General features: G+C 40.5%; 1 long non-coding RNA gene across 2 annotated transcripts; it reads left to right on the top strand.

Moving 5' to 3' along the window:
• The first annotated feature begins 1,712 nt into the window (after positions 1 to 1,712).
• Positions 1,713 to 3,270, top strand: LOC127755527 (uncharacterized). Of its 2 annotated transcripts, XR_008013031.1 has the most exons (4): positions 1,713 to 1,803; positions 1,937 to 2,325; positions 2,427 to 2,823; positions 2,903 to 3,270. It is a non-coding gene; the product is annotated as an uncharacterized LOC127755527 (long non-coding RNA). The 2 variants fall into 2 exon arrangements; XR_008013032.1 differs by having other exon boundaries at positions 2,427 to 3,270.
• Positions 3,271 to 6,929: the final 3,659 nt, after the last annotated feature.

Below are 6,929 nucleotides of genomic sequence, written 5' to 3'. Positions count from 1 at the left end.
CTTTTATATAATATATTTCCGTATGCGATAAGAAAGTGTACAAGATATTATGGAAAATATCCTCACGGGCTGGCGATTAACAGAGTCCTACTCGGAAAGGATATGGATTATTCTCTATCGTGCAGGGTACATTGTCTCCGATCAGTTCTACTTGGAAACTAAGCCAACTCATGATATAAAAGACATACCCCCGGAGGTGTTCAGGATCATCGAATCACAGCACCAACACACCTACCATAGCTTACGAAGCCGAAGTCGCCAGGAGATCTCGTCGAACGATCTTGACAAGGATCTCGCCGGCATCATCGGATTCATATGTACTCTTTGTATTATGTGGTTTTCCATATCAATCTCATATAAACTGGATTATGGCTATTACCTCACGTGGGGCCTGAACTGGTATAATCCTTGTCTTTTATCTGTTTTGATGTCGTATCGTGTAGATCCTCGTATCAACGTACCCCAATACCCTATTTATCCAGTCTATGGGTATCCCCTGTCAACAATATCATAGATGTAAAGCTTGATGCGATCTACAAGTTTGTTGTCAATGATTTTTTGTTTCATTTGATATCATTTAGAGTGTAAATATGTGTTGCATGTTTTGTGAGAGGTGAAGTTACAATAATAATATCCAACTCTGCTTGACAGGGGTGAGATGGCAATGATATTACGTGCTGAATGAGTGGTCGTGGACCCGGATTGGAATCCTATAATCTGCACGCCCACACATATTTTCAATCCTATATATGCTACTAGTACCAAAATATGAAATATTTTTTTGAGCTTTATTTTTCGCCTACAAAAATAAAAATTGGAAAATTTATCATGGGTGGGTTGTTAAGAGAGCTACCCGTAGAAATCGATTTCCAAGGGCGATCGAAGTTCCGACAGTGCAAAACCCTGATTTTTACAGGTACACGGTTGCAGACGGGTCAAAAAACACCAGCGTAAACAGGTTATTGGCCACCTGCACAAACGAGACATGTATATATAAATATGCAGAAATATAACCCATATATCCAGCCACACAAGATACCATTATCTCTGGAATTGGTGATGAGATTATTTATAGCAGACATTCTTGCATCTGCCTCTCTCTGGTAGAACTGCACAAATCTTGATGCATTCCAAGGGTCAATCCGGTATGCACATCCATAATTTTAGTGCGAGGAACTATTCACTTCCCTCCCAAGGAAATTTGGAAAATTTCAGAATAGTTTCTTTAAGCACTTAAATCAATATCAAGAAAACAAAGGTCCATCTTGTTCACTTAAACAATTTTTTCAGAGCACTTTAACCTTCTCTAAATTATCTTTTTTTCCCTTTACTCCCTAAACTGCTGAAACTGACTAACTTTACTTCTAAAAATGTTTTTTCTTGATATAAGTTCCAATAGATAGCATTATACCATGCATATATCTCAAGTTTTAATAAAAGGTAGTCTTATAGGTTGGAAACATCTAAGATCGTTTTATAGTAAATTACAGAAAACTATAATTACTTGCTCAAAACTACTGCACTATGCTACAATTTTAACTCAGTATTTTACAATATATTAGTGAGTAGTAAATGAGGGGCCGTTACAATGACGATGTTTCATGCATTGCCGACCATCGATCCGATCTCGATTGCTACTTCTACCAAGTTGCCAGAGATCGATATATATATATATATGCCAGCCGCCTGTCCGTCTTTAATAGAGTTACTAGTACAAGTGCAGCGCGCGCTAACTACTACTCCAAATATGCGTCAGTCAGACCCATCCTACATATCTATCGTCCCACTCCCACTATTATCAGAGTAAATAATTTACTTCGATAAAATAACTTTTCCGCTTCCGGCATATAATATATTTTTTACCCAATCAACCACTTTCTCTCATCTCACTTCACCTTTTCCTTTTTTTTGGATCTAAATCAATCCACCATCCTAGCCTATAGATCAGTGACGCACCAGGGAGGAAGGCGATGGCACCCCAGCGGTTGATGACGATGGCCGGCGAGCAGTGCGTACTAGGGAGGAGGACAACGGCACCCTGGTGGTTGATGGCGGTGGCCGGCCGTTTTCGATGGCGGGCTTCCCACCTTCATCCTCATCATGCATGTTCTCCCTCATCCTGCGCGAAGTGAAGACGGGAGAACCAGCCTTCAACATCGTCTTCATCAGCTCCCTCACGCGCGGATGTGCCTCCCTCTCCCTCTCCTAGTGGTGGTGTCGAGCTGTGGTCTCTAGGCAGTGAGTGGAGATGGGCTCAGTCGACAGGTGCGATAGGGGATGGTCTCTAGCCATCGGATATCGCTTCTCCTTCCATCGCCACCGCAGGTGAGCCCATCAAAAGATTGATTCCTTTTCGGCAATTCAGTGTATTCACTGTCGGTTTGTCGTTGTATGTTTCTTGAATGGACTGCACTGCAATGTTGCAGCTCGAACCGGTGAGGCTGAGGCGGAGCGCAAAGGACGTGAATAAGCTCAGGGCCTCGCTGCTGGATGTCGGGCAGCGCCTTAGCCAGCAAGGAGGAGGTGTTGACTTGGGCCAAAAGCAACAACCAGCGGCTGCTCCACGTCATCTACCACATTGACAACATTGACAGAACAAGCAAGTAAGGAAATGATACTCCAATTTGCTTCAAATTTTCATTTGCATACTCTGCTTCACTTTCACGCATGAAACAAGGCTCAATTTCTTTTTGAAAATCTAATTAATGTGCAATCTGCAATATTACATGATCTGAATTGATGTGGTGCACAAATTCTACATTTGCACATCATACTCCATGTGGATGGCCACAAAGGATATGGAGGAATCAGCCGGTGACGGAGGTTGTTTGCTATTTTTCTTTTGCTTGTTGTCTCTATGAAATGAACGATAATGCTTTTTTATTTTTCTTCTGCTTGCTAGATGATGGATGGTTGCTACTGCGCATCCGAGTTCATCTCTAAATTACGCCGCTATACATCCTTTCGTGATTTTATCACCGACTGCAGTTCGCCATCCGATTGTCCTCTCTACCACCAATCACAAGAAACAAACCAGTCTCTCCATTCCTATCGTAAGATCCAGCAAAGGCACCTGGATCCTAGCTTCAAGATGGATTTTTGGCTGGAACAATTTTTTCTTTTCTAGTTTGATTCAACTATGAGTAATTTTATCACATATGTGTAATTGAGTCTGTAAATTTTTCATTCATACGACCATTTTATGATTCAGATTAACAACAGTCTGTGAAAAAAATTTGTATCGGTTTTTACTCCTATACTATGTATGAACACGTCAGTAAATATATTACTACCTGTTGGCTACGAGAACATGGGCTATATCGAGAGGAATATGGTAGTTGTTTTGCTCGTTCACCACAAAGTCTAAACAGTATTTCTAACACTGGTAAAAGAATTATTAGTGTTGTAAGCTGATAGTAGTTTTTTTTTACAGCCATCTAGGAATGGTGATGAATGATGTGGGGGCATTCAAGCAAGTAAATTTGTTATGTGGGGGCATTCAAGCAAGTAAATTTATTACTTTTGAAGGTTGGATTTATGCGAGTAAATTTGTTACTTTTGAAACGTGGGGAGACACTAGAAAAATAGAAAACTCGAAAATAAAATACTAGATGGTAAATATTTTAATAAAACAAGAAAACAGAAAAATCGGAGAGAAGGAATGAGAAAATGAAAAAATTCTAGATGGTAAATATTTTATCCAGCCTTTGATGAAGCATGGATAACATGGAAAGGAGAGAAATACAAAATGTGTGGTGGTAAAAAACGAAAAACTAGCGGAGGAAAGGTGGGTTATAGGGAGCGTTGTATATCGCTTGAACTATTGTTTCGAGCGCTCCGTGTGCATTAGCACCACTGCCATCTTTAGTAAGTTTAATTCTCCTAACTAAAGGCACCAAGCACGCTTCCAAACATCTGATTCCATATATCCTCGTACGTCACCATAAAAAATGGTTTTTCATGACACTTTCAATATATTTTTGCTGGCTGACTTAAAAAATCTCTCTCTAGTAAAAATAGCAGAAGATGCAGAAAACTTAGCCCCACTAGTTAAAATCAATTTTTAGTAGCGGAGCCTTAAAAGTATTGTTTGCAAAAATACCTTTATTTTTACAATCGATGGGTCTTAAAGCCCCGCTTACAAAAAATCGTGGAAGGGAATAAAATAGCACATGAACCCCCACCAACCAAGCCGCAGAAATTGTTTTGTCCCGTCCCTCTATTTTTTTCTTTGCTCGGCTATCACCACCAACCCTATATCGAACCCCTTCCTCACCTATCTCTCTCTCTCTCTCCTGATTCTTTGACGACAGGCAGGGGTGGCAGGGGAGGCAGAGGGGGCGGCTTGGCGATAGTAAGAGGTCCGCCTGCAAAAATAGACCTATTTTTGCGGGCTGTCCATTTAAGAGGCCCGCACGTGAAAATTAATTTTTCATGCGGTACTCTTAAGGAGCCTCACAAAAAAATGGAGGACGATTTTCATAGACGCGACCAGTTATGATCCGTCTACAATCTAAAGAGGTCCCTATATAGGAAAATCGTTTTTTAGTAGTGTGTGTGAGAGAGCAAGACAACAGATGCAGGGCATATATTCAATTTTTTTAAACCAAAATTGAGCTTCGCAGGCGGCCGGCTTGACAGATACGCTAACAAAAATCGACTGTCGGCGTGGCCCGTGCAACACAGCTGCCAGCGAAAATCAATTGTCGCTGGTGGTTGAAGTTCCGCCTGTGAAGACGTTTGATTTTCTCTGGCGGTTGAAGTCCCGCTTGGCTGTGAACACCTTTGATTTCCTGACCTTTGGTCGCAAACTGTTAGTGACCAGCGAAAACTGATTTTAGCCGCGAGGGGAAAATATTTTTTAGTTGTGCGTGACGATACCTTTATTTGCGATTCTGAACGGCAGTTTAAAACTGCTATTGGCGTGTGATAGGTGATAGCCCAATTTTATTCGTTGTCTAGCTTTGTTTAGTCGAGTGTCGAATCACTTTTCCTGAAAGGTTTGGTTACTGTGTTAACGAAAAGTGCCCAATATGTCTCATGCTTTAGAGTATATATATATACTCCTAATAGAGGTTATGAACCGAAACTTTTAACATGTTGTGTAGTGGTGGGTGTTGTGTACTGATGTATGTGGGTGGAGAAATATGACATGATATTATGACATTGTCACAAGTGGGTTTTATCCAACTTCTACTTCCTAAAAGAGATTCTATAAAATCATACTCAACCCGTGACTACATGTACACTATAATATTATCCGGGATTAAATTACCCTCCACTCTTCTTAGTCCCTTAGCAGATCGACGAACGTAGGTCAGCATCGCTCAACGTTCGACGGATGCGCGCATTGGGAGGACCTTGGTGGCCAGCGATGTTGCTTGCGTGGAAAAACTCGTTGGTTGACGCCATGTGTGAGGAGCAACTCGTCGATGGCGGCTGAACCTTTGCACAGGGAGAACCTCGTCGGAGCAGGTGACCGCTTGACAGCGGCCGAACGTGTGCACTAGCCAGCCAGCAGTGCGCACCGGAAGGATCGGGGATGGCTAGCGCTAACTCGCGCGCGCGGGCCTCCGCCTCTTCAATAGCGTTGAAACTAATCATGTCACTAATCCTGACAATTAGCGGTAATCATAGTGATTAGTGAAAATGCTACTGTAATTTCCCACAAAAATATGAAAACAATTTATTTTGAAACTTTTCAAAATACGATTTGAAAGTTTTTCAAAATATCGATTTGAAAGTTTTCAAATCCGAGTTAGAAGTTTTTGTATTTTGAGTTGAAAGTTTTCAAATTTCGGTTAAAAGTTTTTAAAATTTGAGATGAAAAGTTGAAATTTTTCAAAATTTGACTTCGAAAATTTTAAATTTCGAGTTGAAAGTTTTCAAATTTTGAGTTGAAAATTTTCAAATCTGAGTTGAAAGATTTTAAATCTGAGTTGAAAATTTCAAATTTCAGTTGAAAGTTTTTAAGAGTTGAGATAAAAAAGGAAACAAACGTGGCTGCTCAAAAAAGAAAAAAAAAGAGGAAAGAAACACATGTGGGCTTTTAGGAGTGTACGTGGGCTTCATGGGCTTTTGGCAGTGTACGTGCCGCCGGCGCGTACGCGCCAATTAGCATTCCTCGGAAGGAACGGAGAGGAGCGAGGCTGGCTATACAGCGCGGGCGGGGAGGACGGAGCACACAATGGGGATGATGGCGTTCGAGGGAGAAAGAAGAGGAGTGCATGGGTAATTTGGTCTTAAATAATATTTTAGCATGTAACCATGTATTGCGAGTGGTATTTTATCGAATCTCTTTTGGAGAGTGGTATTTATGTGTGGAACCCACGTGTGACAACCGCATAATATCAATTTTCTCGATTGGTCTCTGTCTTGGGCGTAATAATCATAAAGAGTGAAACGTTAGGAGGTTAGGTTATATTCAGGTAGAATTTAAAAGGGCAACATATCCTATGCACACATGCCCTCACGTGTACACACGTGCACACCAACTAAAAAATGTCACCAAAAAATCTAGAAAAAATCATACACATACTTTCAATTGTATTACACCTAGGGTTAAAATCTTAACGTCAAATTCATTATATTTTAGCCGTAACAAAAAAAACAAAAAATCTGACAGTTTTAAGGTTGCAATTTTGTTAGAATTTTATCTTTTTTGTTATTCTCTATGTAGAATGAATTTGAAGATGCGACTTTGCACGTAGATGTAATACTATTGAAAGTACATGTATGAATTTTCCTAGAATTTTTTGTGATAATTTTTAGTTGGTGTACATGGTGTGTACACGCGAGGGCCTGTGTGCATAGGATACGCTCCCATTTAAAAGGACTAACACAAAGTGTAATTAATCTTGAGGGTCAATCGGAAGCATCATTATATGAGCTATCATCTATAGTCATCATGAGCTAGCAAGGACGGAAGC

The sequence above is a fragment of the Oryza glaberrima genome, chromosome 11 (assembly GCF_000147395.1).
Source record: "Oryza glaberrima chromosome 11, OglaRS2, whole genome shotgun sequence".
Classification (NCBI taxonomy): Eukaryota; Viridiplantae; Streptophyta; class Magnoliopsida; order Poales; family Poaceae; genus Oryza; species Oryza glaberrima.
Note: the sequence above shows the minus strand (reverse complement) of the source record. Positions and strands in the feature narration are given on the sequence as shown.